This window comes from Pleurodeles waltl, chromosome 8 (genome assembly GCF_031143425.1).
Source record: "Pleurodeles waltl isolate 20211129_DDA chromosome 8, aPleWal1.hap1.20221129, whole genome shotgun sequence".
Classification (NCBI taxonomy): Eukaryota; Metazoa; Chordata; class Amphibia; order Caudata; family Salamandridae; genus Pleurodeles; species Pleurodeles waltl.
The window spans coordinates 200,037,980-200,053,775 of NC_090447.1; positions in this window are offsets into that span (position 1 = coordinate 200,037,980).

A 15,796-nucleotide genomic window follows, 5' to 3' on the forward strand; every position below is an offset into this window, starting at 1 on the left:
CATTTTAAAAAACTAAAGAGCCATACTGGCTTTTCCAAAACTGCCAAGAAACAAGAGTTGCTAAGAAAAAACAAATGTTTCTTGTGAAATTGTAAATTAGATAACTATGCATACTTAAATTACTTTTAGTTCATGCTTTTCGAAACTTGTTCTGGGTTTATGGCACTGCAAATCCAAGCACAGTAGTTTAACAATATAACTGTATAATTTCACATTTTTGCATTTATAAGAAATGGTGACATTTGTATGTTAATCTTGTACGTCATGTGAATGACGCGTTTCTCGAACTTTTCTTTTGAAGTTTAGGGATTACGGATGATTCGACCAATTTTTAAAGATAATTTGAGACTACTTATACAGGATGAAAAACAGGTTTATAATTAAGAATGTAAATGCCAATGCAGTTGTAATTTCCCATTGAGCAGAACCGACAAGATGCGTCGGTATTTATTTAATTGTCTGGATGACATTTACATTTTTAGACAACAAAACAGAAGCAGAAGGGTCAGTCATAAAGTTGCTTTACTTGTTAGCATTGAATAACAATGATTACACTGTACCCTAGCATCCATACAGCAAGGTTGTTCTCATTTATTACTCGTTCACCTACACTTTCACGACTTTTTTACCTGTTCCCAACACATCTAAAATGGGATTAAGATGGCTATATTCAGGGAATGTGTATCTACAAATAGTACAAATAGAAAGAACTGTACCCGCTTTTCATTTTACTGATGGAGAATTGGACGTTACAGGATAGATTCACAAAGGCATGTCTGAGTACACAAAAGAGTACTCCTACAGAACAGGGCACCCATAAACGTTTTTATTAGTTGGCCCTGAACTGTGTGATGGTGCCTTTTCGGTTGCACATAGAGGGGAGGATCAGCAATGCAGAAGGTAGCCTATCATGCACAGTTTTAGAAACATGTATTGGCCTGTAGAAATGCTAATAAGAAATCGTAAATTAAACTCTTGATTTGCAATTTGCAATTTCTTATTTGGAATCTACTGCAGTGGAGCTGGGAGAAGTTGGTACAGTTTGTACACCAACGCCTACTGAATACATTGGAATTGTGAGCCAACCTATATGTTATTATGTTTGTTCACAAATAAACGGTTTCATAACAGTTTGCAATCTGACCTACCTCATTCATATGCATGATGTAGGTTGCAAATCGAGACCCACTGTGAATGGTTAGAGTCACAGGCATGCTGGGGTGAGCAGACCACAATGCTTTTACCATGGGCTTGTTTCTAATTAAAACAATCTTTTTTTTTTTAAATCATCCCTTTTATCTAAAAGGAAAACAGGATTAGTGTAAAAAATTGAAATATTTCACAAACATTCATTAGGAGCAGGCAGTGGTCCTATGCTCCTAAAAATGTTTTGTCAGCATTCACAAAGTGGAAGAAGGTCCCTTAGAGACCCCTTACTGTTTGTGAATGGTTATCAATAATTTGAATTCGGTAGCAACTAGATATTGGTTGCAAAACATTGTCACATATGTTAAGGAATCGATATTTGGAGGTTAGGCACTTTGCATGCCACTTACAAATATTGATTATCTATTTTGTGTGAATGTCAAATTGCGATTCAGTAACACGTTAACGAATTACAATTGGCGTTTTGTACATCAAAAAAAATCTTGTGGTCACAAACGCTCATATTTGTCATTTGCAACCTTAAAACTGCTTTGTACATGGGCCCGTGAACACCTACAGCACCTATAACGAAGAAGCCATACACCAAAAGGGAGTGTCCCTAAAGCTTTTAATTGAGCTCAGTGCAAGAGATTGATTTGAAAAGAAAAACAGCAGGGGCAATTTTTTTCACACCATCGCCATACTCAGCTGAGTGGAGCAAGCAAGATTGAGTTTTTATAATTTGCTCTTTTACCCATAATGCGGATCCTGGTGCTAAAATGAACCACAATACAGTGAAAATGGCAAGACCATTAGAGAGCAAGCCTGTTGACTGCTGTCGACTGAAAGGAAGGTATAGGTGATTCTCCAAGGAAAGCCCTCCATGGTGCATTTACAAACATGTTATTCAGATACTGAAATCCACACATTTAAAAGCTTAGTAAACGATGCTCCTACAAGACATCACAATATACAATGGTAGACAGTGATGGTGGGAACCAGTATGTATTTCAAAACATACTTAAGTAATTTTTGTGACGTGCCACCAAACATTTACAACCCTACACTTTTAGCTTTTCCACAGATTTTAAACATAGTTGCATATACGTAGATGCCTAAGTTTGGCAGCTCTACAGAAGCCAAAATTACAGCAGAGAGACAACAAGATACTATACATTGTTCATTAAGTGAACCAAACCCTGTAAAATGCTCCATTTACACACATGATCCTTCCCATGAATGGCTAGTCATACTAAATCCATCACAACCAATTTTATATCATGTACTTCATGAAATCAAGCTTCGCAATCAACATAAACATTATCGAAGACACGATCAGAATGTTTCTGGAAAATAAAATGATATACCATTTTGCTCCATGTTATGGTATGTGTCAAGTTATGTTATACGCCTTGTTATGTTTCCTTGGGTTATGGTAAGTTGTTATTGCATTCTGTTATAATATCTTAATATGTGTTAGAGTATGTTGTTATATGGTTGAAAAGGGTGAGAATCCACTTCAAATAATAATCAAAATCCTTGCAGTGTGAACTACAAATGTCAGTAAATAAACCTGAGCTCAAACCTATGGTAGACTGACACAAAATCAGTTAGGCCTAAGTTAGAGGCAAGGTGTAAAGTATTTATGCAGTACTCAAATAGCAATAAAGTGAATACACAACATAAGAAAAATTCCAAACATACTTAGATAAACTGAGGACATTTTAGTAAAGAAATTGACACTAACGTGACAAAAATCCAATCTGGGAACTGGAGTTGTATGTTTTTAAAGTTTAAGCTAGGAAAAAAAAAGCAAAAGGTACAAAACGCCAACTCTGTGTATCTGGTTGCACCGGACTGGGACAAAGTCAAAAGCTCAGGCCAACCGCAATGGACCCTGGCCCAGATACAGGAGGTTCGTTTTGTTGAAAGTTTTACCTTCTGACTTTGATGCTAAGATTGTGCAACATGCATATGCAGCACTCTACGTTGTCCTACACCACCCTGTGTGGGATCCTGCAAGGCTTTTTTTGGGGAGTTGCCTGGCTATGCAGGGCTCTGCATCCCTAGGTGCCAGATCCAGTGGAGCATTCAGTGAAGAGCTGTGTGGCGTGACTCTGTGGGGCTTGATGTTACTCTGGGTCATACTGTGCTGGCTTCAGTTAGGCTTCCAGTCCGGAACTGCATGGACCGGTGCTGCAGGGCTCTGCATTGCTCTCTGCCGGATCAGGTAAAGTCTTCATTTAGGGGCTACATGGTGCACCTCTGTGGGACTCTGCATCGGGTTCAGTGAAGTATGGTTAGGGGCTGCATGGTGTGACTGTGAGGCAGTGCATCACTATGTTTCATGCTCCACTGGATCTGGTGAAACCTTCAACTAAGCAGGGAAAAAAATACACTCTGATGCCAGCCAAGGGTCCATGACCTTGAGGACAGGGCTTTGGGTTCAGGACCCAATCCCACAGTGGCTAGTAGAGAGTAGCATGTCACCTCAGTCAGGTCAGCTGCTGAAGCAGGAAAAGGCCACTAGAAGCTTGTGTTCCTGTAGCTCAAACAGAAGGTCTGCCAACTGACCTTTGGGGTCACATCTATAGTCATGAGTTCAAGCTAAGCAGGTCCAATCTTCCTTCATGAATCAGATAGCAGTAGAGTCCTTCTTCTGATCTTCACAGATCTGATTTAAGGTTCTAAGGATATTTCCTTCATGCCCAGTGCCTGCCTGTAAATAGAGCTGAATAGGCTGTGTCCTGTCCTCACACAAAGAGCTGAATAACCCCCAATAATGAGTCTAGAACCAGGACAGGAGAGGCAGGACCTCTGTGCACTTCAAAGGCCTGTCTTTGAACTCTCCCCCACTTCAAAGGCCCAATTGAGTATACGTACTGGACCTCTGACACCACTAACTCAGTGCATTTCTGGACCAGTGGATACCCTGTGAGGAAGGACTGCTATGGTGCTACAAGGACTGCCACTCCCCTGGACTGCTACTCTGCTGGACTCCTGCTTTGATGTGCTGACCTTGACCTACTGCCTGCTGCCCTCATGCCAGGAAATGAGAAGGACTGGATCTGCATCTCTCTAACCCGAAGTGACTCCAAGGGCCAGCTGGTCTCCTGTTCTGAAATCTCAGGGACATAAAAGACTTCCAACCAAAGTACTTTTGCACCTAGAATCTGTCAGCTGTGGGCCTGCTCTGCCAAGAGGTGCCTCTTGCATGGATCGGAACTGGTGCATCGCCTCTGTGTTGTGGATCGACCGTGACGTATTGCTGCTGTTGCAGGAACAGAATTCGCACATCACCTTTGGACCCGCCGCAGCTCGGAACGCCTTCATTACTGCTGTTGTATAGAGAAAATCAACTCATCCCTCTACTGCGTGGTTAAAATCAATGCACCACCTCCGCTGCGTGGGTCCACCCCAATACATTGCCACTGTTGAACCGGTGCATACCATTAGAACTGCTGCATCTCAGAAGTGACGCATTGCCACTGTTGTGCGGAATAAATGTACGCATCCCTTCTACTTCATAGAGAAAATCCATGTATCAACTCTGCTGCAGGGATTGACACCTGCACATTGCTTCAGCTGCACCCCACATCTTCATCATTGATGCATCCAGGATTAAAGTACTTTTGTTCAACAGGCCTCAATGGTTTCCTGTATCCTGCCTGTGCTCCATCCTGGTCGGTCTGAATTTTTGATTTTGTTCCATTCCGGTGCAACAAGATATCCCTAGTTGGCACTTCTTGCCTCTGAGCACTATTTCACAGTTTATGTTTAATCTTTAAAAACATTCATAACTCATGACATACTTGTTGGATGTTTGTTTTTTTGGTCTTGTTCTATTTCTTAAAATCAGAGTTATTTTTCTACTCTTGTGTGATATCTTTTTGTTACCTGTTTGCACTGTTTTATTGTTTGAAGTGCTGCACAAATACTTTACATTTTGCCTCTAAATTAAGCCTGACTGCTCTGTGCCAAACTACCAAAAGGTGAACAAAGGTTAATTTAGGGTTTGCCTGAAACTGACTAGGATTGTGGTTGCTGTTTGATGAAGGTTTACACCCCGTCAACCAACAACCCAATTTCTAACATAGTGCAACCATGGAAGTGGCACAGTTCCCCCTCAGCCATCCTGTCAGGGAAACGCACTACACTCTATAAGCAGGTACTTTGGCAACTGTCTGGTTCCGATACATATTTCACAGTGGGGGAACCACCAACATCCAGGAGACCCTAAACAACGGCACAACGGCGCATTTGGCTTAGGCAGAAAAATGCCAACTTTCTCAAAATAGCATTTCCATAATAGTGATTTAATATCCTACTTTTTCATTAAAGAGGATTTTAAATTACAGAAAAAGAGTGGTAGAGTTATTTCCCTAGCTGTTCATGAACTGAATTTAGCACTAATTAAATGTAATAATGGAAACCAGTGTTAGTCTGTAGGATGCCAGTCTTACCAAAGTGAAAAATGACTTTTTTTTTCTCCAGTATGTGTAACCATTAAATATACATATCCTAACTTTAACCCCTTTGCTGTCAGGCCTTTTGCCCCTCAGGTGCCAGCCCTTTTTTTGGCTATTTGAGACAGTTTGCACTTAGGCCCTTTTTGAACCTATAACCTACTCACGCCAAATTGGTGTCCTTTTTTTCCAACATTCTAGGGATTCTAGAGGTACCCAGAGTTTGTGGGTTCCCCTAGAGGAGACCAAGAAATCAGCTAAAATACAGCCACTCCGGTTCCCCCTCCGACCCCTGTCCACACCGCATCTACAACAAAGCTAGCCCTACCATCACCCCCATACTCTACAACATAATCAACTCCTCTTTTGACTCCGCCACCTACCCAGACCCCTGGAAGCACGCGGAAATTACCGCTCTCCTAAAAAAAAAACAAGCCGACCCGGAGATCCTCTCCAACTACCGCCCCATCTCCTTCCTCCCATTCCCCGCCAAGGTTGCAGAGAAATTAGTCAAAACTCGCCTATCCCACTTCCTCGAAGAAACCAACACCCTTGACCCCTCACAATCTGGGTTCCGCAAGAACCACAGCAGAGAAACCGCCCTCATTGCTTGCACTGACGACATCAGGACCAAAGTCGACAAAGGCGAGACCGTCGCACTCATCCTCCTAGACCTCTCCGCAGCTTTTGACACGTCTGCCACCATACACTCCGCACACGCCTCCACAACATAGGAATCCGCCGCAAAGCCTTAGACTGGCTCTCCTCCTTCCTCACCGACCGAACCCAGAGAGTTCGCCTCCCGCCCTTCCACTCCAACACTACCAAGATCACCTGCGGAGTCCCCCCAAGGGTCCTCTCTCAGCCCCACACTCTTCAACATCTACATGATCCCCCTAGCCAACATTCTCCGAGCACAAGGAATCACCATCCTCTCATATGCAGATGACACCCAACTCATCCTCTCCCTCACCCGCAACCCCACCACCGCCAAACCCAACCTACATGCCGCTCTCCTAGACACCACCAACTGGATGACTACTAACCATCTCAAGCTCAACTCAAACAAAACCGAAGTCATCATCTTCGGCCCCAACAAAAGCACATGGGACACCTCCTGGTGGCCCACCGCCCTAGGCACTGCACCCACCCCTGCAACCTCGGCATCGTCCTCGACCCCGCCCTCTCCATGACACAGCAAATCAATGCTCTAACCACCTCCTGCTTCCACACACTCTGCACCCTAAAAAAATCCTTCAAATGGATCCCCCAGAGACCAGAAAGACAGTCACCCATGCACTCATCAGCAGCAGACTGGACTACGGCAACACCCTCTATGAAGGCACCATACTCAAACTCAAACGCAGACTCCAAAGAATCCAGAACACAGCTGCGCGCCTCGTCCTTGGCCTCCCCCCGACATGAACAAATCTCACCACACCTCAAATCCCTACACTGGCTCCCCATAGACAAGAAAATCACATTCAAGATCCTCATCCACGAACACGAATCCCTCCACAACACCGGCCCAACCTACCTCAATGAAAGAGTAAACTTCCACACTCCCAAACGCAACCTCTGATCAGCCGACCTCGCCCTAGCCACAGTCCCCCGCATCCAGCACACCACCACAGGAGGCAGGTCTTTCTCCTACCTCGCCCCCAAAACCTGGAACTCCCTCCCAACCGACCTTCGCAAAACCAAAGACCTACTGGTCTTCAGAAAGAACCTCAAGACTTGGCTGTTCGACCAGTGACCCTCCCTGCCCCCCCGTTACCCCCCCCACTCCAGCGCCTTGAGACCATCACGGGTGAGTAGCGCACTCTACAAATTTCTTTGATTGATTGATTGATTGAGTGACAATTTCATTTTTTTTTTTTAAATGGGACAAAGGGGCTGCAGAAGAAGGCTTGTGGTTTCTTCCCTGAAAATGGCATCAGGAGTTGTGGTGCTAAAAACACCTTCATCCCAGCTTTCAGGAACAGGCAGTCTTGAATAATAAGACAACATTTTTCAACACAATTTCGCCATTTTACTGGGGCATACCCCATTTTTACTTTTTCTGTGCATTCCCAATAATGGATTCCTGAAAGCTAAACCTTTATGAAAGGTAGACACAATTCTGAATTGAGCAAGGGGTCATTTGTGTAGATCCTGCAAGGTTTTCTAACAGAAAATAACAGCAGAAATAAAAAAAATGAAATTCAGGTGAAAACAAAACAGCCATTTCTCCCAACGTTTTAGTCCGTAACTTTTTCCTGCGATATCAGATTTTTAAAAGCAATACCCCGTTACGTCTGCTGGACTCTTCTATTGTGGGAATATATAGGGCTTGTAGGTTCATCAAGAACCCAAGATACCCAGAGCCAATAAAGGAGCCTCACCTCTCAATGGGTTTTCATTGTATCCTGGTATACATCAATTTATTTGGTGAAATATAAAGAGTGAAAAATAGGTATCAAGGAAACCTTTGTATTTCCAAAATGGGCACAAGATAAGGTGTTGATAAGCAGTGCTTTTTTTGCACATTTCTGAATTCCGGGGTCTCCATACTAGCATATGAATTACGGGGCATTTCTCAAATAGTTGTCTTTTTTACACACTCTCTTACATTTGGAAGGAAAAAATGTAGAGAAAGACAAGGGGCAATAACACTTGTTCTTCTATTCTGTATTTCCCCAAGCCTCCTCATAAAAATGGTACCTCACTTGTGTGGGTAGGCCTAATGCCCGAGACAGGAAGCGCAACATAGGTACGTCACATTTTTACATTGAAATCTGACGTGTTTTTGGGAAATTGCCTAGCTGTGGATTTTGGCCTCTAGCTCAGCCGGCGGCTAAGAAAACCTACCAAACCTGCACATTTTTCAAAACTAGGCATCCAGGGGAATTCAGAATGGGGTGAATTGTGGGACTCTCACCAGGTTCTGTTACCCAGAATCCTTTGCAAACCCCAAAATTTTTCTAAAAAAAAACTTTTCCCTCACATTTCGGTGACAGAAATTTCTGGAATCAGAAAGGAGCCACAAATTTCCTTCCACCCAGCATTTCCCCAAGTCTCTTGATAAAAATGGTGCCTAACTTGTGTGGGTAGGCCTAGTGCCCATGACAGGAAATGTCCCAAAACACAACTTGGACACATCACATTTTCCCAATGAAAATGGACCTGTTTTTTGCAAAGCGCCTAGCTGTGGGTTTTGGCCTCTAGCTCAGCTGGCACCTAGGGAACCCTACCAAACCTGTGAATTTTTTAAAACTAGACACGTAGGGGAATCCAGGATGTGGTGACTTGTGGGGCTCTCACCAGTTTCTGTTCCATCCCTGCCCCTGGGTGATGGGTGGGAGGCTCATGCTGTTCCCCATGAGTCAGTTGCAGGATGTAACGGTTACATCCTTGGCACCTCAGCGCTGCAGTCACGGATGTAACCATTATGTCTGCGTCGACCACGGCGTTAAATACAATGCACCCCGCCCTTGGAGGCTTTAGGGCCTACCCCAGTGGTGACCTATAGGTATTAAAATGGAATATGTGGGCCTGGAAAAAGTTTTTTTTTTTGCTAGGTTGGAATGGCAGCTTAACCCCTCGGGTCCCTCGGACGTAACGGTTACATCCTGGGCAGCACCACTCGGGTTCCCAGGACATAACCCTTACGTGCTGCACCCGCCCCTCGGGGGAAGCGCTAGAACTCCCACTGAGGGCCTCCCTCCCAACCCCCCAGGGCAGGGCTGGAAGGGGAATCGATTCCCCTTCCATTCCTACCCCTCCACCCCCATCTAATGACATCAGCATGTGATCGCACGCTGACATCATTAGAGGCCGCCCAACGTGCTGGAAGCCATTTGCTTCCAGCGCGTTGAGGGAGGAAGAGGTGACTTTCTCTTCCGGCGGGGGGACTGCTTCAAAAGAGGCATCAGGGGAAAGGAAAGGGTTTCCCTCGATGCCTTTTTAGCATCCCTGCTGCAATGCAATCATGCAGCAGGAATGCCCACTAGGCACCAGGGATTTTTTTTGTGTGCTTGTTTGTGTGTGTGTTTTTTGTGCGGGGTGGCCCCTTGGGCAAGGGGCGCTCCTCCAAGGGGGCCTAATATTTTACACCATTTAGATCGGCTCATTATTATTAAGCCAATCTGCCCCCGGGGGGGTAGAAGCCACAATGGCACCAGGGATGTTCTGCAGTTTGTTTTTTGTGTCGGGGGAAACACTTTTTGGCAGTTCTGCCCCCATTGGGGGCAGATCAGCCTTTTTTTTTTGGCCCATCTGCCCCCAAGGGGGGCAGAATTCACTAGGCAACAGGGATTTTCTTTGTGTGTGTGTGTGTTTTCTTTGTGCGGGGGTAGCGGCCCCTGGGCAAGGGTCGTTCCTCCTAGGGGGCATAATATTTTACACTGTTTCTGCCCCCCTCTGGAGCAGATCAACTCATTATTTTTAGGCCGATCTGCCCCCGGGGGGTGAAAGTCACAATGGCACCAAGGATGTTGTGCGGTTTGTTTTTTTTGTGTGGGGGGTGGCCCCTTCGGCAAGTGTCACACCCCAAAGGGGGAGAAACACTTTTGGGCAGTTCTGCCCCCCCCCTTTTGGGCAGATTGGCCTTTTTTTTTTGGGCCATCTGCCACCAAGGGGGGCAGAATCCACTAGGCACCAGGGATTTTCTTTGTTTGTGGGGGGACGGCCCCTTGGGCAAGGGTCGCTCGTCGAAGGGGGCATAATATTTTACGCCGTTTCTGCCTCCCTTGGGGGGAGATCAGCTCATTATTTTTAAGCTGATCTGCCCTCGGGGGTAGAAGCCACGATGGCACCAGGGATGTTGTGCGGTTTGTTTTTTTGTGTGGGGTGGCGGCCCTTTGGGCAAGCGTCACCCCCTCAAAGGGGGAGAAACACTTTTGGGCAGTTCTGCCCCCCTTGGGGGCAGATCTGCCTCTTTTTTTGGCCCATCTGCCCACAAGGGGGACAGAATTCACTAGGCACCAGGGATTTTCTTTGTGTGTGTGTTTGTTGTGTGGGGGCGGCCCTTTGGGCAATGGCTGCTCCAGCAAGGGGGCATAATATTTTACACCATTTCTGCCCCGCTTGGGGGCAGATCGGCTCATTATTTTTAAGCCGATCTGCTCCTATAGGAGTAGAAGCCACAATGGCACCAGGGATGATGTGCGTTTTTTTTTGTGTGTGTGTGTAGGGGGCGGGGCCCTTGGGCAAGGGTCACCCCCCCAAAGGGGAAGAAACACTTTTGGGCAGTTCTGCCCCAAGATAGGCCTTTTTTTTAGGCCCATCTGCCCCCAAGGGTGGCAGAATTCAGTTTGCACCAGGGATCTTGTGTGTGTGTTTTGTGTGTGGGGGGTGGCCCCTTGGGCAAAGGATTCAGCACAGTACTGGTGGTCATTTCTGCCCCCTTGGGGGCAGATCAGCCTAGTTTTTTTTAGGTCCATCTGCCCCCAGAGACCACTAGACACCGGGGAGAATTTCTAAATGTTTGATGGCGGGGTGTTCCTCAACTGGCGAAGAATTTGCATTTGTGATTATAACAGTTTATTTCTCTTTTTTGTTCTAGTTCAAAGCTTTTGCTTCCTTTGCTGTGGCTCATTGCAGTTTTGGCAGTGGTTGACCTGCGGTTTGCATAGTTTCATGTTTTAAGTAAGTAAATTTACTTCAAAGGAGTATTGTTGCCATGCATGAATGAGATGTTTGTAGGTGGTGTACTAAATGCGGGATTGTGTGTGAAATTGTCCTTAGATTTGGGCACAATAATATTTGTGTTGTATTATGTCTAATATGCTTTTCTTTTTTCTTTTTAGTGGGATATCATTGGTAATTACTGTGTCTGTGCAGAGTAGTTGCTGGTGAGTCTATCTTTTTCAGGCAAGTGAGTGGTATAGTTTTTGAGTACATAACTCTTTGTGATAAAGCCACACTTTGTTTATTATTTATTTTAGACAGTGCTGGTTGTTGTTGCCGCATTTGTCACGTTACACTTCTTAGAAAGGAGCATGGCTAGCTGCAGAGTGTCCGCTCAGCAGGTTGTTGGCATGCTTTTTGAGTCATCTTCTGACCATGATTATGAGATGGACATCTGAGACAGAGGAAGAAGAGAGAGATTCTGGCAGTGAGATTTCTGTCCGAGAGGAGTCTTCTGATTAGGAAGCCACTCAGTGCAGATGAAGGGCCTGTTTTCGAGGAGGACACCGATGTGCCAATGGTGCAGCAGCCAGTGGCTGAAGGCTTCACATTGGAAGACCTGACACCTGGGTTGCCCCAAACATGGAGCAGCCACAGTTGCCTGCCTTTACTAGTCTCCCAGGGTGTAGAGTAAATACGGAACCCTTTTTGCATGTCAATTTCTTTGAGTTGTTTATGGACGATGTATTTTTTAAAGAGATTGTTGAGTAGACTAATTTGTATGCAGAACAGTATTTGTGGGACAATGCTGCCATACTTAGGCCTCAGTCTAGAGCAACCCATTGGATTCCCCCAAATTTGGACGAGATTAATAAGTTCTTGGGTTTGACTTTTTTGATGGGGTTGATAAGGAAGCGTCACTGGCTTCTTATTGGTCTACTATTCCCTTGATGGCAATGGCATTGTTTCCCGCAACAGTGACTCGTAATCGGTATTTGGTTTTTCTTCGGATGATGCATTTTGCTGACAATGCTTTAGCCTTGCCACAAGATCACCCCATTTGTGACCGTCTTTTTAAGATTAGGCCTGTCCTTGATCATTTTGTAGATCAGTTTTCAGATGTCTATTTGCCAGGCAAAGAAATAAGTGTGGACGAGTCTCTGGTCCTGTTCAAGGGTCGTTTGGTTTTTAGGCAGTACATTCCTAGCAAGAGGGCACAGTATGGAATTAAATTGTATATGTTGTCTGAAAGTAGTACAGGACATGTTTATAATTTCTGGATCTACACTGGTAGGGATTCCAGTATAGACCCCCCTGGTTGTCCACCTACTTTGGGATTTAGTGAGAAGATTGTGTGGGAGCTTGGGAGGCGAATGTTTAACAAAGGTCCCCATTTGTATGTAGATAACTTCTACACTGGAGTTCAGTTGTTCAAGGAGTTGTTCAGAGTGGACACTGTTGCTTGTGGCATAATTCGCTCTAACCGGAAAGGCTATCCAATGGAGCTTGTCTGTAAAAAAACTTGAGAGGGGACAGTGCAGGGCCTTGCGGAATGATGAGCGGCTATCGCTGAAATTTGCAGACAGGTGGGATGTGTACATGCTAACTACCATCCATGATGGGACTACTTCACCTGTGGCTGTTTGGGGTCAAGTTGCTGAAGTGTGCTAAGCTGTGTGCGTTTTAGATTACAATAAGCACATGGTTGGTGTTGATAGAGTAGATCAGAAGTTGGAACCCTACACTGCTGTTCATAAGTCTTACATGTGGTATAAAAAGTTGGCTATTCATTTGTTTAATCTAGCAACTTTTAATGTTTTTACTGTGCTTAAGGATTGTTCCCGAGTCGAGGATGACATTTGTTACATTTCAGGAGGCAGTGATAGAGAGCCTTGTTATGGTGGATCATGCAAAAGTTCGTAGAGTAGCAGTTGTGGAGGATATGGCTAGATTGAAAGATCACCACTTTCCTGATCAGATTCCTCCCACTCTCAAAAAAGACTTTCCCCCTAAGAAATGTAGTCTGTGCCCGAAGAGGTATCCAGGGTGAAAGCTGAATGTGCTGCCCGGACTGTCCTTCCAAGGCTGTGCTGTGTGTGGCAGGCTGTTTCAGGAGTTACCACACACAGAGGAATTACTGGGAACTACAGTGGGCGTAAACTGCTGTTTTATATTTTCATCTGTTCAGTTTCACTGTTAGGATTACTGTCATGCATTCAGTTAGAGCTTTTGTGTTTGTAGTTTTGTATTTATTTATAATTAGTTAGTGGTTTCTTTGTTGTTTAAAAAAAAAGTTATGGTGGTGTGCATGGAGTGGCGCTTGGCTGGCGATGTGTGTGGACTGGCGCTTTGCCAGCGGTGTGGGTGGAGTGGCACTTGGCTGGCGGTGTGTGTGGAGTGGTGTTTGTCTGGTGGTGTGGGTGGAGTGGCGCTTGGCTGGCGGTGTGGGTGGAGTGGCACTTGGCTGGCAGTGTACATGGAGTGGCGCTTGGCTGGCGGTGTGCATGGGGTGGTGCTTGGCTGGCAGTGTGCGTGGAATGGTGCTTGGCTGGTATGATTGCTGTATCAGGCATGTGGGCTTATGAAAAGGATGGGCCCTTGAGTGGTGCTGTCTGTCGATGCGAGTGTTGTAATGTGCTGGGCCCGTGGCTGAGGGCGTGAATGGTCTTGTGCATGTCATGTATCAAAGGTGTGTGAATGGACTGTAAAGCGGTTGGTGCCTTGTTGTGGCATTACAGGTCACGAGCTGTGAGTCATTGGTTCAGTTTTTTGGCTTTTCTGTTATTAACAGTGCATTTCATGTTTGTGAAATCTCTTGTTAATAACATTTGATCTACTGAACCATCACTCACCCTCATGCCAAATCCAACCAGTATGTGTTGTAAAAATGACAAAACCTGCTCCGCAGTAATCTGGCGTCCCAGCACACCCATGACACGCTAGATGTCTTGAGTGGGACCCGATGATGAAGGATGCCACCAACTTGGTTGGTGGGTGAGGGGTCTTTTTAACATAGAAAAATTATTAAAGTACACTTTCTTAAAGTAAAATCTCTTCTTCCACTTTTTTAGTAGAGTGTGGGATCATCATTCCCCATTCACTCTGCACTGTTTTTTAATCTTGACCGGCTCCCATTCTCGCTTAAAAGAACTTGTTTCTCAAGTGGGTTGCTGAGCCAATTTTACATCTTTTTCTCTCCTGCTTTTTTCTTTTTCTTTTCTACCTATAGGTTCAAATTTACTCCTATTCACTCCATACCATGGCACAGATCATTACAAAAGATCTCCGGCAAAGAGCCCCTTCAATGGGCCCATCAGACATTGCAGCACCGGCCTGACGTTGAACAAGCCCTATGATGAAGCATGACATCGAACGGATGTGTGAGGGCTTTTGCTTCTATACTTAGAAGTGCCTAGGAGACTTGTGTTTTTCTTTGAGAACAGTGTACTTGAATATTTTTTCAATGTAACTGTTAGGGAGAGTGTACACTGGACCATGTAATCTCCCTGTCCCCCTCTTTTTGATTATCTGTCTTTTTAACATAACCTAAGTGGGTTTCTTTTCACAATTTTAGTGTTTGGAACTTTACAGAAGTACGTGGACACATCAAAATGATCTATTACAAAAACTACGTGTGTTTGAGGGGGGCACCTACGTTTTTGGTCCCAAGTGCGGCCTTCATCTAGGGAAATCTACAAAACCCAGACATTTTTTTAAAACAGATATCCAAAGGAGTCCAGGGAGGTGTGGCTTGTGTGGATCCCCCAACATTTTCTTACCCAGCCTCCTCTGCAGACCTCAAAAATTTGCTAAAAAAGCTTGTTTTCCTCACTTTTCTTTGAAGGTTCACCGCTCCGGCACAAATTTCCTACCACCCAGCATTCCCCTCAGTCTCCCAAGTAAAATGATACCTCACTTGGGTGGGCCCCCAAAGCAGAGTCAGCCTAAAGATGTATAAAAGAAAAATGTGTCATTATCAACTTGCTGTGCTAGCCCCTCAATCTCTCCAGATTTGTGGTATTTTTCTGTTGCAGGCACCTGGGCCACCCACACAAGTGAGGTATCATTTTTATTGGGAGACTTGGGGGAACGCTGGGTGGAAGGAAATTTGTGGCTCTGCTCAGGTTTCAGAACTTCCTGTCACCAAAATGTGAGGAAAGAGTATATTTTTGGCCACATTTTGAGGTTTGCTGAGGATTCTGTTAAAGAAAACACTGGGGGATGCGCGCAAGTCACACCTCCCTGAACTCCCTCGGGTGTCTAGTTTTCAGAAATGTTTGGGTTTGGTATGTTTCCCTATAAGGCTGCTGAGCCCAAGACCAAAAACGCAGGTGCCCTGTTTTTGCTAGAGGCCAAAACAGGTAGTTTTTGTATTTGATAATTTTGGTCTGTCCACATAGTGTTTTGGGGCATTTCCTTTCACAGGCACTAGGCCTACCCACACAAGTGAGGTACCAATTTTATCAGGAGACATGGATGAACTCTGGGTGGAAAGAAATAAGTGGCTCATCTTAGATTCCAGAACTTTCTGTCACCGAGATGTGAGCAAAAAGTGTTTTTTTTGCCAAATTTTA